We start from the raw sequence: 20,461 nt of genomic DNA, 5'->3' as shown, positions 1-20,461 counted from the left end.
TTCTATACCTGCTACAGGACTCCCAAAAGACTTCCCAATCATCGCCATGATCATTCCCTAGGTCCCAATGATTTTTAAGTGCATCAAACCCCTGGATGCTCCCTTGATATGGAAAAAGGTGCATCTGGGAGGCTCGAGTCCCTCCCAAAGCAAGGCATTGGTGTGTCTGGGGAATTTTCTCCTCATTCCTGCTCCTACAACTCTAGGAATTGTGCCACTTTTCAAGCCCAAAATCCAGGTCACTTCTTAGAAACTCCTGTAGCTTTCAGAACCCATAATTTACATGAAAACAAGATTTGCAAGCCAAAACTAGCTCCAGTACAAGACTTGACCATCCCCAACCAAGACTGACATTTTGTCAAACACTTGACATCAATGCAATCTGCAGGACATGAACACAAGAAAGAGCATAAATGATTGATAACTCATATGATACTTGACAAGAAGGATCACCACCCTCTTCCTTTAGTTGTTTTAACATCAATTAGTTCTTGCATCCATTATCCTTTCAGTTACAAGTAAATACATGAAATAACCATGACTATAACTATTCATATAACCATGCTTATAACCAACATTAAACCATGTAAATAACAATGAGATAAAAAATATTAAGGCCACATAATAATATGTACAAAATCAAGAGAACTTAGCTTTTATTAAACATAGATAAGAGCCAACCAACTTCAAGACTTCCACATACCACCCAACCATAGACATGGCTGAACCAAATCTTTCTTTCAGCCAGTCACCCTCGTGCCATATTCGAAGCATGAATGTGATATTTCATGGATAAACCATTCCAAAAAAAACCAATGGAATTCAGAGGTTAAACCACCTCCACTCTCACCAAACCGTGATCTCACCAAAACCGACACCGAGATCACAAAGTCAAACCGAGCTTGAAATGCCTCTGGAATCCATCACTATGCTTGAGGAATTTTCCATCTCCATCTCTCTCAGGATTTACCACAATCTGCATTAGATGATTGGGCCCTAAATCGAGACACCACCCTCATGCCTTACCATGTATCCTGCCAAAACCAGTTAAGGGATTCTTAGGCCTTTGGGAATTTTCAGGAGACCACATCTGTCGGATTTAGAAACCATCTGGAAATTTCAAAGCTGAAAACTGTGAAACAATCCCATCACACCATATATATCCGGAAAAAGGCAAGGCAAGGCTGAAAACCACTGTCATAATCCGACAAGTCCATGCCACTGATAGCCAAAGAACCAAATACCAACATGCAAAGCCATGCATGTCAAAAACAACTAGGAAATAACAAATGCAATATGTTACCAATGAGTGTTCCTGCTCACGGTGCTTGATCCTTCTCTTCCCTTCTTTTTCTTTTCTTTCCTTTCTTTTCCTTGTCTTGCCTTTGCTTTCTTTTCCCTTCCTTGCTCCAAAGCTAGAATGCTCTAAGAAAACTCAAGTGTCCAAGAGTGTGTGTGAGAGAGAAAATAATGTGAGAGCTCCAAAACTGAACTGACAAAAGGTTACACTGACCAAGCTTGAGAAAAATCTTGCCAACTGATCCTCAATAGCCTTTTTATGAATGAGGCATCTATTTTCTTCATTTTCCATTATTTTCTTTCAATTTCCTCCTCACAGTCAACATGTGACCTTTCACCTTCCTTTTCTCCTATTTACCTTTATTTTCATAAATAAATGTGCCAAGATACCCTATTTCCTTTTTAATGCCTTATCCATTTCCTTTGCCAATTTCCCTTAGCCATAAACACATCTAGTGATGCCCACTAGAATATGTTTGCCCAACATTCAGCTTGGAATAAATGTCCCTTAACTTTGGTCTTATTTTTCCTTTATTAACTTTTACTACATGAAATTTTAACCAAGGGCTATTACACTAATGAAGGCAATAAGCATGATGAAATTGAATGATAGGCATGTAAAGAGGCTAGTAATTGAGACAAACCTAGGTTAAGGTATGGATCAAGCAAGATATAGCTAGAGAGAGAGAGAAGTGGAGGATTGAACATGGAGTTGTATAGAGTGAAGGAGATGATTTGTGATGTGTGAAGAACCCAAGAGTTTTAGTCCAAGGTTTTATTTCCCCATGAAGTTGTAAGACTTGATATTCAAGCATACACATTGTGCAGGGGAGCACATTGTTATAAGGCCTTGTGACTTTGTTTAATCATGCATGCAGTGAAATGGCACATGGAGACATCAAGTTGTGGAATGGATCACTTAGAGAAGTACTAGGGTTGCAGAAGTACTAGTATCTGGCTTGAGGAGGGAATGTGAGATCTCAGCTGTGAGATGGTTAATGAATGATTGGGACCAAGTTAATCTCCCGAGTTATGTTTAAGGGGCAAATTGTTAGGTGGTTTAGGTAAACTTGACTCAGTCAAGTTACCAATGGTTTTTATGCTCAAGGTTTATGAGAACTAGTGTTTTTTCCCATCGTATCTATCTCTAATGTGTCCTACTAAAAGGCCAAAAACTCAATGCTAATATGTTTTAGTTTCCATTGGGAACACAAGTACGATGTCTTTAGAAACTACTACTTCTCTCAGTGCTCTCTGATCCCAATAGATGTATATTTTTTAGTTAATTTTGTCAAATTTATTGTAATTTCAATTTTAATCTATGTAGTTTAAACCATCCAAATACCCAAGGAAGTTTCTGAAACATTGAATCCCTCTCTACGCTTGCCATATCTATGGCTAATATGGATGTATGCTAGTTTTACTTTTAATTGCTTCACATTAAAATATATTATTATTAACACACACACACAAATATATATATATATATAGATAGATAGATATAGTTTATTTAACTATATATTGGAATATTTTTAAAAAGTATAAGAATTATAGACAATTTTGTGTAAGATTTATTTCTTTTAATCATTTTATCCTTTTCTAAAGTTTGATATAAAATAAAAATATTTTACATAGACATGGAAATTCTTTATTTAAGGTTAAGGGTGAGACTAAAATAATTTTATTAAATCTCTTTCATACTAGGTAAATCAAATATTGAGAATAGTGACATTGTGTATATTTATATTTTTTAATGTTTTTTAAGTACAGCTAATCAGATATGTATATTCATTTTTGTTTTTATTATAGTTGAATTTTATTTAGAGAATAAATTATTTTTGTTTTAAAAGGGATAAGTGTGAAGTAGAGGTTGAACTTGAAAGCAACTATACATATTCATCATACTAGGCTATAAAATACACCTTTTGAAACAATAAAAAATAATATCTATTTAATAAGTTACATAAACAAATAAATTTTCTAATATATTATTTCACTTTTGTATAATAGTTTTTAAATTTTTTCTCTTTTTTTTTTTTAAGTAATTATTTCCAAAAAGAAGGCAACTACCATTACAATAACACTCGAATAATTTTTTTTGTTTACATTTTGGCAAGTTTTTGACATATTTTCTAGTTTAAATTATCTAGAATCTACTAGGGATTTCTTGGAATCATAAGCTTAAGTTGTAAACTCTCCACAATTTGGGTGCCCCAAGAGTTTTTCAGGGTGTCCAATCCATATATGCAGTCAAAAACCCATTTTAAATGACAACAGTTAAGAGTTCGCCAAAAAAATGTTGTATTCCAACAAAAAATTCAAAACACATAATATTTAGACATTTGCCATTACAGTATTGTTGATGGTGCTGGACCTGCCAACATTCAGGGGATCTTTCCGATATGAAGTCCCAACTAGACCTCACATCGTTTGGTGTAAGAGTCACATCCGATACAATGGCCCAGTTCTCATTATCTTAAAGATATGCCTTAGCTCTTGCTTGCCATCATGTGAGAGTGGTTTGCTTTATCTTCAAACAGCGAGGTTCACGTGCCTCGTGAGTGCTAGTCTTACTTGTGTCAAGGATTTTTCATAGTAGAGAGAGGGGGGTGGGAGTGAGTCTCCAATTATAAGGGAGGAAGTCCCATCTTTGTCAAAGACACACAACACAACAGGACATGCACAGCTTCCAGAAGAGAAATCCACACAGATGCAGCAACCACAACACACAAAGGAAGATACAACGTACAATAGAAATCGGAGCATTCTACGCAAGTGCAACAAACATTATAACTAGTTTACGTGAAAGGCTATGTCTGATGCTTGGGGATGTAACCAACACGGGCAGGATAATGTTAACAACTTATAAAACACAGTTTCATGAATATATGTATTGGAACAGCTAAATGAGTTCAATTATTTAACATAGGTTAAAGAAACATGTATTACAAGTGTTTAAGATGAATCTTACAAATAGCTATAACACGTGTGAAAACGTGTAGGCATGTTAGCAGGCTTATGAATTAAGTGAAAGTTCCAAGACACGTCGATACACCATTACATCACTAACCTCGATGGCAGGGTTTTTTTCTCACAACTCGCTCCTTAAATAAAAGATTACACACTCTCAAGGCTATGTCAGAGGAGCCAAGGTGAAAAACCCCTTTGCATGTATAAATGAGGGCTATTTATAGCCAAGGGTAAGACTAGTCGTTGTGGCTGTTCGACTTCCCTCCTCACTGTTTGACTTTCATGACTTTTCAACTTTACATGACTCTTCAGATTACAAGTGAGTCTCTTGGATTTCTAGGTTTAATTACATTGATTTACAATAGTATGGCCCATAGTAGTGATGTAGCCAACACAACTCGACATGACAATGCTCGTATGTTCATGTTGTTGGTGGTGTGCATGTCAAGTTGCAGTGTTGTTGAGTGATAGATGTCCTCTTGTTGTATCACAGCTTCACCTCCACATGGAAAGGTGTGTGGAGTCCTCGATGGTCATTTGGTTCGCTTGATGTTTCATGTGCACGTGGCTCCTTGCTTGTACCTTTGCATGCTTGACATGTTCGTTTTTTCGTGAAAATATCTCCTCACATGTTCATTCATTCGTCCATCCATGAGCACATCCTTGCATGTTCCTCTGTTTGTCTATTCGCGAACACATCTCCTTGCATGCATCATTCGTTCATCCGTTCGCGAACACATCCTTTTGCATGTACTCTCCTTGTTCATCTCATCTGTCATCGTGTCATGTCTATTCATGTACCTATGTCTGCAATCACTCATGAGGAGATGACATCAAATCCATAAACCTCCTAGTCTACCATGAGATATGATCATTCGCTTTCAGATGCAGGTGACCGGGAGAGAGGACAAGGCTACAAAATTGTGCGAGGCAAGTTTCAAGTTGGGATGTGTGCTCCAAGTGTTACTGGTGAAAATTGTACAAAGGTCACTAAGAGACTGAGAAGGACAATATGGTTTAGCAGTGATTGCCCATGGGATCTGCTCTAATGGAGGACTCTGCACAATTTATGGAGAGAAGCAGTGCGTGTCATAGAGGGCCTTGGTAGAAAAAACTATGTAATATTTGGAGGGAGCTGGCTGTGGGCTGCAGGAGGCTTGGCAATAAAAACTGTGTAATTCCTTAAGGGAGATGGCAGTGGGCTGCAAGATTGCTGAAGACAAAAACTATGACATTTCTAGGAGGCTGACCTGTTGAACACCTCTGTGCAATTTCTGAGCTAAGCAGGATGTTGGCCAGTTGAGGGGCTTGCTCATGCAATCTACACAGTTTTCTAGGTGTGCAGCCGATTGGTTGTCTGGGTGGCTAGCTAGAAAAATTGCATAATTTCTAGAGGGAGACAAGGACGGGAACTAGGTGTCTATCTGGCCTGCCTGCGCAATTTTCTCAGTCAACGGAGCAGGCAAGGTCTGCAACTTTTGTGCAGTTTTTTAGGGGAGTGAGTCCCGGGGTGACTTCCCAGTCAAAAACCTCTGGTTGACAAGAAGGAGTGTTGGTTTATTTGCTTGCATAAAATGCAAATTGAGATGGCTTGCTGAGGAACTTCTACATTATTCTAGATGACAGTCGGTCCAGTCGATTTCAGGATTGCATAGTGCAAGCTTCTTGGGAGACAACTGCAAGATCTGCACAATTCTGGGCAACAGTACATTCTCACTAAGGGTTGAAACTCTAAAATGTATCCCAGCGAAGGTCTGACTATTGGATGGTGATCTGGTCGTTAGAATTTCAGCAAAATGGCTAAGTGTGTGAGCGACTAAACTTGTGCATACATGACCTTGCTAACACAGACTCAACATGACTCGACCACAAGAAACCTTAAACCATCAAGACAACATATACTTAGTGTGATTGAACGATGGTTCAAGCGACAAGTGCGACACTTGTGATATATCGTTGAATGACCACGATGACTCTTGTGCGAAAACAACTCAAACACAACCTTGAACACCACCAGAATGACGTTGCAAGCATGACATAGAAATCAACATGTGGAAGACGACAGTTGGTCGAACAAGTGAAAAAGAAGAAATACATGTAGAAGAAACACATAAGATGACCTTTTTTGTTTTGGCACATGCATGTTAGTGAGGACAGGGTGATGCGACAATGAAAAGCAGTCTTGCAAACTCAACTAAGAAGTGTACTTCGAAACATGTTTTGTACTTACCATACTTACCGTCAATATGATCATGAATCCAATAGAGTTTTCATGCACTCCTGATTGTTTCCGTTACTCGGTTCCTTGGTCCTTCTCCTCAACTCCTTGGAAGCGATTTAAACATGTCACCCTTTCCTATAGTCACTGAGAGGTAGATCTGCGCAATTTTAGCTGATAGTGACTACTGCCGGAATGAGGCCCTGGGAGGCTCATCTGTGTAATTTCTGCATCTGAGACCAACAAGACAACTTGGAAAACACTGCGCAGTTTTGAGGCTCAAAGAATTGTTGCAGGACAAGAGTGCTCGGAGGACACATGTGCGCAATTTCTGAGTGCAATGCAGCTGGACTACCCTATGAATTTCTAGAGATCGGTGTTGGTTGGTGCCTCTGCGAGATGTGGTGTTTCAATAAGCAAGGGAGGTTGGTATCTCTGCACACTGCAGAGTTTCAACAGGTAAGGGAGGAAGCTTGATGGTTGCAAAAACAAAGCGCACAGTTCTAGGAAGCTGGATGAGGCTAGGTTTCTTGGGAAAATGGATAAGCATGAGATCATTGAAACATATGCAAAAATTGATAGGACTCGACTATGATCACACACAGACACTTAGTGACACAACGTAGACCATCCAGAATACATAAGACATAATTTTCTTGATGAAACAACCTTCATGATGTGAGTGCGTGAGGTGAGTGTGAAACATGTCTATGTGAAACAACCACTCATACGCATACAATTCCCTTGAAGCAAGACAACATTCCCTTTATATGAGAAAAAACAACTCCTACGCCCAAATATGACACATGCTGCATGAAGATGAGAACACGAACAACTCTTAATATCAAGGAGGGGAGATTGAAATCATTAGCTCACCAACAAGTGACTAAGGATAATCGATTGCAGGATCCGAGGTAGGCTCCGAAATTTGCATGCGAGCCAAAATTTTGGAGGGTGGTTGTAGCCTCTACAACACTTGGTGACACATCGGTAGAACTCCAACTCTTTGTATCGACCTAGTTTAGTGAAACGAAAGTCTAACACCTATGGGAATATTGTTTAGTTCTCCAATTATCTTGACTCCCACACTAGCTTGATTGAAAGATGTAGCATCTACCATGTTCTTGGTCTGTCAACACACATTGCAAGCCAAGTCCGTACAGTTGTTTCGATTGGGATGAGGGGTATATTGGTGCACAAGCAATATGATAGTCAGAGTTTAAGTTTCATCTCTGGTGTTGCTCTGCTACCAGCAAGCCTGGACAATACCCCGACAAAGTCATGTAGGAACACAAGAATCACTCCACTGCCAGCGAGCTTGGTCAATACCCCAACAAAGTTACTTACCTCATCACTCTATGCAGGAAGCCTTTCTCTTCTTTTGCCTTAATTCATTTTTTCATTTTTTCAAAAATTTTCATATTTCATTTTTTTTATTGTTTTTATTTTTTAAAATTGTGCATAACACTTATTCATTTCAAAGGCAGAAGAGGGATCTTGACTTATTGAGAGCAGAAGAGGTTGTTCCTTCAGAGAAGTATTATGTATATCCCTCTAACATGCTTTTTAAGGTTTTCCCCCTCACCTTACTCTAATTGACTGAGCTCACAAGGGTCAACCCAAAACAACCGACGAGAGTAGGTGATATTAGTTAGCACACAAGTGTTGTGTTTTCATAAAGGCTCACTTTGAATAGTATGTATTTCCCATTGGTGTATCATGGAATAAAGACAACAAGTTCATTATAAAGAGAGAGGAAAACAGATAACCAGATGTTAATAGTTGTATAAGTCCTCTTAGATTCGCCCGTCTTGTCTTGAGATCCAAACACAGTTTCACGAGAGCCTAACCTACAAGTACAAGCAAGCAAAGAAAGAAAAAAGAAAAAATCATAAGTAAAGCCAAAGAAAAACAAGTAAGCAAACCAAAGCAAGTAAGCAAGTAAGAAAACATGCAAACCAGCATGCAAAGAAAAGGAACGCAAAGAAGAAAACACTATTACTCCTATGCTAAACAATTCATGGGCCTACTTACGTGAAGTGATATTTCCAATTGAGCCACTGGCGCATTAGTTGGCCCATGTTGGTGAATACATGGTTCGTGAGGAGCACGGTCAAGCGAACCAGCAAACACAAAAGATATAAAATTGAACATGTTGTAGTGACTACAACCACCCTCCAAAATTTTTCCTTAGCTTCATTTTGGAGCCTCCCTACCAACCTTCACAGCAGCATGTCTTGCTTTGTCAAGTGCACAAGATCCAATGGTTTTCTTGCAAAAAGACAGCCTATAGATCAAACCTTGATGCATTCCCCTCATGGGTTGTTCATCTGGACTTGGTCCAGTAGCAAGATGAGTAGCTCCTTGAAGAATTTGTGCAAATCTGGAGGGCAATCAGCCTTCCCTCCAGAAATTGCGCAATCCTGATTGGCAACCTATTGGGCCCCAGAATTGTGCAATTCTTTTGAGTAAGATTCACCCAGAAAATTGCACAATCCTCCTAGCTAGGCCTATGCCTAAAAGTTGTGCAAATCGTCTGAGCAGCCAGCCCAGTACCCAACTAGAAATGTGCATTTTCTCAGAGTAGATTGAGCAGTATCTTGCATGTGCAGCTGAGTTGACCAGTTCCCTCAGGGACAGAGGAAAATAGACTTTCATGCATGGGATGCTTCTCCCAAGGCAGTATGCAAAGGCATCCCTTATTTCAGGGATCTATTTTTGGCAGTTAGAGGCTACATGCAAGGATCATTTGAGAAACCTCCCACCAAGTGTCACTTTCCCTAGATTCGTGGCAAGTGCGTCAAAACCTTGATTTTATCAAAACTAATCAATCGGATGTTGCAAAGCTCATTCCTCACATCAACCTTGCAGCTCTGAAATCCCACATTGCATCTAGGAGCTGTCAGCACATTCAGCTTAGTTTTTTTGGGGTAAGCCCGTTTTCCATGTCTTGTGTTTCATTTCTGCTGCCTTTTGTGTTTCACTTCGTATGAACATTTTCTGCTTGATTTCAATGAGCGCTTGTTGTCATTTTGATACATACTAGCTTGTACAAGCACCATTTCAATTTTCATTAACATCTCTCTGTTGTCATATGCATGAAACTGTTTTCCACGAATGGTCGTTGATTCGACGACTCGCCTCACCCACATGCATGTTGTTCCATTTTCTGAATATGTCATTCACCGTTTGCATGCACGATCATTCACTTATGCTTACACTCAATATCACCATGCATTCACATTCACATTCACTTTCAGTTGCCCGTCGGCGAGTCTGGGTAGCCTTGGCTTGGACTATGCCTTACCAATACAAAATTGCACAATCCTGAGAGTGAAGGCTTTGTCTTCCTCTCAAGAAATGTGCATTCCTACCCAGTGACTATCCTCTAGTCTTGCATTGTGCAATTTTGAGGGACAGTGACTGTTGGCCCAAAAAATTGCGCGATGCAGTCACTGAGCCTGCAACCCTTGCCAGCTGAGATTTCAGATTCTGCAATTCCAGCAGTCAGCAGCCAAACTGGACTGTGCATTGCATGGTTCCAATAATCAGTCAGCCTCCTAGTAGCCTAGATTGTGCATTATGCAGTCTTGGCATTCAATCTCCCGAACTCCTAGTGGAAATTACGCGACCTTCATGATCAGTCACACAGGTATGTTGTAAGTCAGTTGTCAAGTTCATTTTTGTTTTCGACTGACAGATTTCTTGCCATGAGTATTGCCATGTCTCCAGGTATCGCATGTGTTCATCTGCCTCTCAGCAGCATAGGTACAATGGTTTCTAGGAGAGTAGAGTCGAAGACACGATTTAGAGCACACTTGGGGATGCAGTCGATCAAGTGTCTATGAGCTTGCCTACTCACGAAGACATCAAGTTGTTCATAGACAAGGACATCAAGATATGACGGCAAAATCATCACAGTGAGAAACATCATGAACAACAGTTGAAGGAAACATACTGGTTGCAACGAATGCGAGAGGAAGTTTGTGGACAACATGGAGGCGGAACAAAGTTGCAAGCTGAGTAGATCCACTAATTATGAAAGCAACTTTGGAGACACAGGCTATGAGGTGATGGCACGATTGCGTGAAGACAAAGAATGGAAAAAAGGAGGAGTTACATATGTTGAAGCAGCAACTCAAGGAAGAACATGAGCTACACAGACAAGCGAATGAGTTCTAGTAGGAACAGGGTTCTTTAGGGAGCGCAACATGCACTCATGGATGAAATTGCACCCATACAAGTTGTAGATCCATCCTAGCGGCTGGCACGGAGCAGTCATGGCGAACAGTTTTGCTGATTGCATGTAAGGGATTTAGAAGCATGCATTTCATTGTGTGCATGCATGCGATCCAACCCATTCAGCACACTCATCAAGGTGAAGACAAGAGGTAAGTCTGACTGGAGCTAAGCATGTACTTGATAGTTGATGCACATGACCACCAACACACACTGAAAGATCATCACAGACACTATGCATCAATGTGTTTCTGATTCATTTTCACCAAGAAGACCATGTGTATGCTAGCAGACGAGTTTGATGAAGAAGCCACACCAATGCACCCGGTTGTAATGGAGGCAAGAGTTCACTTCAACAAGATGTCACCATGGGGTGCATGCACACCATCACCGATGACCAAGATTGACATCAACTCACCACCTTCACCATCACAAGCATTTCAAAGAGTTGGTCTCACCACAATGGACCGAGTGTCAGTGATGTCTTGCATGGCTTGCTCAATCCATTTTATTTCACATGAGCACATGTGCATTGCAATGTAACATCATGTCAAGTGGAAGTTCAAGTGTCAATAGTTGGATGTAACAGCCATAGAGTAGGTGAAGAGTCATGAGGGTAGATGGATGGTTACAAAGGGGAATGTCAAGGGTCACCCCACCCTTTGCTATAAATAGAGCCTCATAACTCATTGTAAAGGCTTTTGGTCAGGCAAGATTTGATAGGAGTATCCTAGAGAAAGCTTGGACATTATTGTAATGAGCCTTGGCTTCTCCACTTTGCAGAGATAGTACATCTCTTTGGAGGAGCAGGCGGTTGTGGTTGTAGTGTTCCATTATTGGAACTAGTGGTTGAACATCGATGTATTGTATGACTGGAACTTACACTTGATATAATAGAGCTAGCATATTTCATGCATATGTTGTATTATGTTCTATGATATCTGGTTTACTCGAAATGATATATGTATTTTTCCACTTACGTATGCATGTATGCACTATTCTCTATAAGTATGTATGAATATTTCTAAAATGTGTTGTTGGTTTAACCATCACTTTTGATTGCTCACTAACTTGCTTTCCAACTTGTTATGCATCTTCACTCGTGTGTTCCCTTCCAAGCGGCGTACTAATATAGGTCTCTAATGGGTGCACTCATTGTTGGGTTGTGTTATATTCTTTCCACGACTAACCTACGTAGTTAACTGGGGGGTCAAAGGGGGGCCAGTGCCCCCCCTTCCTTGCATCGATTGCGTAGTGGGGAGGTCACAGGGGGTTTGAGGGGGGTCAGTAGCCCTCCTGTACGGGGTTCGAGGTAGCGCCTCAAGGAAATTTTTTTTGGACCCTATATTAGGTTGGGCAGACCTACCTATGGTTTTTCGCACATGATTTTAGACGCGATGGTTTTCAATCCATGGTTTTGGACGCAATGGTTTTCGATCCATGGTTATGGAAGCGATGGTTTTAGGTACATGGTATTGGATGCTTCGGCATGTATAAATATGTATTGTAACATTGAAAGGAACATAATGAAAAATCAAGCTGGTAGTCCCAGTTTTGGGATCTAAGGGAAAATCTCTGTGTATATGTGTTTTATGTGTTATGCTATCGCATTCTTTATTTTTTTCTATTTTAGAATTCATATGCAGGTAATTTCTGTACGGGGTTAAAACCTACATTTGGTATCAGAGTTATTTTGGCTTTAATGGGACGCCTTTGTTGCTGAGGGGTTTCGCTCAGGCCTGTGGTAGACCCTGTTCAGTGGGAGATCTGTGGGATCGATTCTGGTGGTGAAAGAAGATGGCAAGCAGTGGAAAGATAAAGATTGAGATATGTAATGGTGAGAGTTTTGAGCTGTGGAAACTCAAGATGGAGGATATATTGGTGGATAAAGATCAGTGGATCATGGTAGATCTGGGTACTAAACCAACGGGAGTGTCCGATGAAGAATGGAAGAAGTTGGATCAAAAGGCAAAGAGCACAATATAATTGTGTGTCTCAGATTCAGTATTTTTGAATGTATCAGGGGAAGCTATAGCTAAGGCTTCGTGGGACAAGTTAGGGACTTTGTACCGATCTAAGTCTCTAGTGAATAAACTATTCCTATAGAAAAAGTTGTATAACCTGAGGATAAAAGATGGAGACTTGGTAACAGAGCATCTGAACGCATTTAATATTGTGGTAAGTCAGTTATTATATGTTGATATTAAAATTTTAGATGAAGATAAGTGCATCAGTTTGTTGTGTTCTCTACTAGATTCATGGGATAGTCTGGTTATTGCAATAGGTAGCAATGCAACTTCCTTGCAGTTTGATGAAATAGTCTCATCCTTGCTAACAGAGGACATGAGACGGAAAAATATGGAGAGTCAGAATGGTGATTCCTTGTCTGTACGAGTTTTTTACCTCTAATATGGTAGTAGGTCAACTACCAATGCTAGAGCATCTAAAATAATTGTTTTGGGGTTTTTGGTTTTAGTTTTGGAAGACCAATGAATGAAGACAGATGTAGAATTGAGATACTTAATCCTTTGGATAATATTAATATCTCAGCAAAGGGTTGTTATAAAGCTTTACACAGTGATATAGGTAAAAAATAGTGGTGAGAGGAAGACAGAAAATAATATGATTATCACAGTTTCCAGACTGTAAAACAGAACAATCATAAGTGTGAAAACCTTCCGAACTACATTCCAAAGGTTCAAGGCAGTATACTTAAGCTTATACAAGATGCTGATTATTTATTGATTAGAGGGGATTATCTAAACAGACAGTTCCTTAATCCATTCTCTTAAAGGATGATCACTTCAGGAGCTTATAGGAATAAATTGAGACACAATTGTTCCTACCTAGATATCTCTATAAGTCATAAGCATATGAAGAAAAACATAATGATTGAAAACTGGAAAAACTTACAGGATAACACAAACTGTGTGAAACCAAATTCAGAATCCTCCACTTTGTATTAAGGTGTTTCTGGGAAAACTAGTATTCCTAAAGAATGTTAGCCCTCTAGGTTTGGCAGCTACCCTAGAAACAACAGTTTAAATCAATTCAATGATTTCTTCTATCTGTAACAGATAAAAGAAAGATAATAGAACCAACCTGGAACTTCCGCTTAATCCCTTGCTTGATATCTCTCTCCTTTGTCAGATCCTGCAACTCCTCCCCGTACTTAACATGCTTGGAGAGTACCTGCACAAGTACAGCAACAAGGAACCGTCAAAGCATCGTGATCTATTACAACATAAATATTACAGAATCAGATATATAATAAACAAACGATAGCATTCACAATTGAACAATCATATGGGAGAAAATTTGAAGAGCTTTATTAATAGAAAGGAGAATTACAACCCAGTTGTTTGATCCAGCATCATCCTCCCAGCTTCAATCGTTATTCACCTCATGAAATAGCAAGATCACACCAACAAGAATACAATGCTCTCTCCTCAATTACAAACTATGAGCACTTCCTTGCAATTCACAATATTCCAGCCTCCTGATCTCTTAGATTAGAGATCCATTTGGGTTTGATTAGTGTCATTCCACTTGTTACAACTGGTTCCACAAGAGAAGGGATTGGAGATTTCCTAGATCTCTTATTCATCTTTGGGCGAATTCAAAGAGGCAAGTGGCACAGGAGAAGTTTCTAGAAGATTCCATGAGAAACCAACTAACAAATTGTCTCAGACATTTGTCCATCCTCACCCATCACACCCTATAAAAGGCCTAAATAGTATGCATCACACCCTGGAAGTGTACCACTTAGTATGCATCGCACTTTGCCAGTGGAGCAGTTAGTATGGTTCAATTTAGGCCATTTCTGGATGGTTTCTCAGATGGAACCTTTGGGGAATGATGTATTTAGATGACTATGTTCCTTTAGGGTATGAAACAACTCTTTTAGGGGTTGATGAGCCCTAATACATTGACATATAATTTTTGGGTTGATGTGCCCAAATATGTATATAACAGTTGCCCCCTAAAGCATGAGGTCATCAATATTCATGTCGGGTGAAATGCTTTATCATGAGGATCCGAAGTTTCGAACTGGAAGGTGACCTGCATAAGTTACAATACAATAAATCATCATAATATGATTTTCATGATCCAACTGAGGGAGGCATTCTCGTGCTCAACTTAATAAATTTCATTTCATGTACATAGATCAGATAGTCGTCTGCAGATACAGACTCATGATTCTACAGATATAGAGTCACAATCCATGATTACGATAACCATCTGTGTAGAGCCTTTGTACATTTGATGTTTTTATATCCCTGAATATATCGCAACCTGAATGGATGAAACTAGATCCGGGGTCTTCAAACTCATTCAATCTTCACCCAATGTACAAGTCAAACCATGTGAATAGATGTTCTAAAGTCGAACATGGAAAGACATCGCCTGGTTACCAACCAATGATGTGAGTTGGTAACAGACGCAAGAGGGATCACCGATAATGATAATGATCCTCAAGGTACTACAGTACAATTCACGTGGTGTGAATACATGATCCGATGTCAAACACCATGCAAAATCTTTTGGTCGAAGGCCATTGATGTCAACCTGTCGTCGGAAGTGAGAAATTTGTCATTGATGTATGCAAGCTTCAAAGCACTGAAAGGGTTGTTTCTAAGTCAAGTTCTTGGATAATGAGCTGATGTCGACAAGAAGCAACTCATCGTAGGGGGGCCTTGATGTATCTCACATCTATGACATGAAACGAAGCAAATGATTTCTAGAGGTGAAAATGAACTGACGACACAAGGTTCAGGAATGGTGGTCATGAAAAAATGAAGGTAGGAGGTATTGTAGTGTATGAGACATTAACTGGATGGTGATTTCTCAACTGAGTGACTTCTCTTGAACATGTCGGCGACACTGAGAGGAATTGGTAGCGTTAACCCCAAAAGATGGACGGTATGAAAGACCAATGGTGTGATGACCGATGAACGGAATAACCCAACCCAACTCAATAATGGAGATGAAGTGAAAGTTTCATGTTCAAGAGTGACTTGCTACCATAAATTCTTCAAGTTTTTTCCCTTTTTCCCCAGTCATTGCTGACCAGTACCTCTTTAATTTTGTCAAGCTTGAGGAGGATAACATATGCTTGTTTTATAATTCACCCTTCGGGCAAACCTGTCACTATTTAATGTTTTAACAAGTCTAGCGACAGTGAAACTCGGTCTCGTCTAGATGGATAAGTTTATTGCTATTAATTTAACGAGTTTAACAACAAAGATAACTCAGTCCTTCTCATGTTTAGAGAGTTTGAAAAGAGACGAAAAGAAAACTCCATAAATTATTTTTGTAAAATAATCCCTGAGGTCCGAAAAAGGATAAAATAATACAAGAGAGATGTTGTTTCCAATACTTTAACGAGCTGGAAAAGACAAGCGCTCGACAATCTTTTCATATTTAGAGATTCTGAAAAGAGCTTAAAGAGGACTCCGCTTTGAGGAACGAGTGGTTTCTAGTGTAGCAACTGATTCCGGTGATGTTGGAACTTCTCAAAACATGTTGATTTATGTGAAGAGGTTGGCTAATAAGACCACTCATTGCAACTGTTCCTCAAAAAGGGTAAAACAACCAAGTGAAAGCGTATGATCGACCAAAGAGATGGTGATGATGAGATGAAAACAACCAAGGCTCAAAAGGCTAATAGAATGGCAATCATAAGGGTTAAAAATTGAAAATGGGTTCATTTTTAGACAAGCTTGAACCATGGGGAACTATGCTTGGATTCGGTTTCATGTTTACACAAGCTTGAAATGAACAAACTATGCTTAGCTTCAGTTTCTTTTTTACACAAGCTTAAAATAAAAAAATATGCTTGAATTGGTTTACATGCCCCCAGCATGATGAAAGGGAGAGTCTCCTGTAACCAAATGGAAGTCACTACGATGAAGCAGGACGGTTATCCAACACCTCTTTGGATTCACCTAGATAGAAAAAGGTGAATGGTGTGATAGACCAATCACATAACCTACAGGGATACTTATCTTTACCACTTATCTTTACCCCTACAGGGAAACTTATCTTTACCACTTATCTTTACCATTAGGTGCATGCCCCCCAAGCTTCATTACATTCACCTAAGTAGACTACTCATGGTTATCAGGTGGATGGAATGAAGGTTCTTTTATGAGATCAAGTGAAAGAATCGACTGGGATTTTACAAAATCTAATCAGAGACTCGACTTGGAACTTTTCTCCATGGGTCCTTGTTTTATTTTTTAATGAGCTTGACACAAGACAAGGAAATCTACTTTGATTCCTTGTTTCATTTTTTAACGAGATTGACACAAGACAAGGAAATATGCTTAGAAACTCTTTTTTCATTTTTTAACGAGGTTGACACAAGACAATGAACTATCCGCGGACTCCTTGGGTTCATTTTTTAACGAGGTTGACATAAGACTAGGAACTATCCTCGGACTCCTTGTTTCATTTTTTAATGAGATTGACACGAGACAAGGAACTATCCTCGGACTCCTTGTTTCATTTTTTTAACGAGGTTGACACAAGACAACGAACCCTCCTCGAACTCCTTGGGTTCATTTTTTAACGAGGTTGACACAAGACTAGGAACTATCCTCGGACTCTTGTTTCATTTTTTAATGAGGTTGACACAAGACAAGGAACTATACTCGAAGATCCTTGGTTTAATTTTTTAACGAGGTTGACAAAAGACAACGAACTATCCTTGGACTCTTTTGATCACAACTCATAAGCAGTCATGAAGGAGAGATCTAGTTCCAATGCCCCCAGTACATAATGTACAACATCACTGAATTGATTGTGAGTTGATGTAGGTATGGAATAGGTTGCCACATAATTAACCCGTGGCGAGGATGATACCATTGGTATAAATGGACCATTTAGGGATGATGGTTGACTAGGAGTTATATTTGGACCGGGAAATGAAAGCTGGTCAATGGTGACAATCCTGCCTTCATGCGGGAAACAAATCACTTGAAAGAGTGTTGAAACAATAGCTCCCATGTGATAAACATAGTCACGCCCAAGAAGTAAATTGTAATCTAAAGGTCCTAGGACTACCATCACGTTCAGATAAATGGTTTTTCCTCCCAAAGTGATAGGTAACTAAGGAAGGATCCCTAACGGTCGACTGGTTCCTTTGTTAATACCCAACAGATTCTATGTAACAGGCACAAGTGGTGGCAAACAGAGCGTTTGACATGCAGTTGAGGAAAGTATACTCACTGATGCACCTTCGTCTATAATAGTGCCAGATAAAATCATTTTACAAACTTGTACTATGATCTGGAAAGGCACATAAGAAGGAAGGCGGGATCCTGACAGTCGATTCCAATCAAAGGAAGTGACTAGACTACTTAGAGGGGATACCGTAGAAACAGGAGAATTAACCACTTGAGTTACAAGAACTGGAGGATTTTCCTCCTGTCTTGATGGAACAGACATATTTCCCCCAAGCTCGTTAGAATCCGAAGTAACAAAAATAACTTGAGTGGCATGATTTTCACTCTCTTCAGGAAAGGTACGATTAGCTGAAGGTGAAATCAGGTCAATCGTCACCTCGACCTGTTGATTTGGATCGGGTATAGACTCATAAGATTCACTTTCAGAGAGAGTGGTTTTGACTGACGGTTGATTTTGGTCAGTCGGTTCAACAACTAGTGAAGGATTTAGGGAGAGTTTCCTATAACCAGATGGAAGTCACTGCGGTGAAGCAGGACGATTATCCAACACTTTCTTGGCTTCATCCAGATAGGGACAAAGGTAAATGGGGTGATTCCCTTTACATAACCTACATGGAAACTTAACTTTTCCTTTCTTTCCATGAACTTTACTATCACTAGTTGATGGTGTGTCACCAACATGATCTCCATAGGTTGATGACACAAAATGATGTGAACGTGAAGACCATTCTTCTAAGATCTAAGGAATATTAGGACAATTTCGAAGAAGATGGTCTCCCGCACAAAGTTTGCATGGATATTTCACTTTGTGAGGCTTATTGGATGGATTTTCATCAGATGTTGCATTCAGAGCAATGGTTCTTGGTTGCCCCCTTGCTGAATTGGCTTCTCCTTCTTCTTCTTCTTCCCTTTCTTCTTCTTCTTAGCCACCTGGTTACTAGTACAAATACTCTTACCAAGCAAAGAGGGAGAGGGGGAGGGAGAAACAAATGAGGAAGAAGGCAAAGGGTCAACTGGAGGTTGATTTTTTCCAGTTGGAGGTGTACTCCATTGTGGAGAAATCATGACATTTTGAACCAAGGAGATTGAAAACAACCATACTAGCAAGTCAATGGTAAATCCCAGAAGGGACAATGTAGCCATATAAGGAGCACCAATATTTCTGAAAGAAGGAAAAGGACTAGGATTCCTGTCAAAAGGGACTCCTTGATCAGTGGACTCCGGATTTATCGCCATATGTCTCAACCTAAGATCAACTAAGGAATAGGGATGTTATTCGTGGTCAATTAATTTTAATGACACTTGGACACAACTTTGCTTTTTCATTTTTTAAGAGTTGAGAAAAAGCTAAAAATGACTCTAGTCTCCTTCGATTTTTAATGAGCCTGAAAGGACAAGTGCTCAGATGGACCTTTTATTTTAGGGAGTCGAAAAGGAACGAAAGTGACTACTCTGGAAAGTCTAGACAAAGGGATTACCAAACCAATCACAAAACTACAATATACACCTTGGTGATAAATTAAAGAGAAATTACCAAGGACTTATGTATGGAAGTCAATCTTCCCGAATGATGTGTTCAGTGCATTGCGATCAATAAGGCAGCAGACTCGATTTCCTATGGATAAAGGATTTAAGCCTATGGTGGTCTCCCAATATATACACGACGGTATGGGGAGAACAAGTCCGTGCTAGCACTTGTCGTATCAAGGAGGAGGAATCACCCAACCTTCAATGAAAATGATAGCCACTAGTTTTAACGACGCTGGAACACATCACTAGCCTAGACCTCTAGATATGTTGCGTTAAGTTTCAAAGCGTTGTTAGGTTCATTGAAATTCATTTTAAAGTTGATCTTGTTTAGAGTTTTCCTTTCAGTTGTTCACCACGTGATGATGATCTGAAATTCCTAAGATGCAATCTACAATGATAAACAATCTTTGTTTATTTTAGCAATGAAAATCCTAGCTACTAGGGAAAGAAGATAACAATGCTTTTAAGCAAAGAGCAAAGAGAACACACTAGTGAATTTCCCTAAATCATCTTTTTGCACACAAATTATAAAATTCTAAATGCAAATGCATGTATTTGTTTTTGCTCTCCTTAATGTGAAAGATGCAAAAAAGAAAATTAAATGCAACAAAGATCTCAAATATTGCACTCAAAATGACATTTTCGACAACTTTTCTTCAAAAAGAGAAAGGAAGACTTAAAATGACACTTTAAATTTTGAATAAAAATGCTTTCGACACTTTGAATGTAAACAAATCAAATCAAATATATGAAGAAAAGTTTAATTTATTATCAAGGGAAGGAAGAATTTACGACACTTCTCTTTTCGATAAAAAATGACAATTACGACACTTTTTGTATCAAAGCAACAAATCGAATAAAACAAATTTTAGACAAAGGATTGTAAATGAGGAACAAATACACAAAAACATTCAGTAATCCTAATGTAATTGAGGCTGATCTAAATGATGCAAGTAAGCTTCAGTGAAGAGGCACTGTTCATTTGCAGCAAAACCGCCAAACAAAACAGAAAACG

Source organism: Pinus tabuliformis, chromosome 4_1 (genome assembly GCF_031772625.1).
Source record: "Pinus tabuliformis cultivar Carrire ecotype Pingquan chromosome 4_1, CPIR1, whole genome shotgun sequence".
Classification (NCBI taxonomy): Eukaryota; Viridiplantae; Streptophyta; class Pinopsida; order Pinales; family Pinaceae; genus Pinus; species Pinus tabuliformis.
This window is presented reverse-complemented; position numbering follows the sequence as displayed.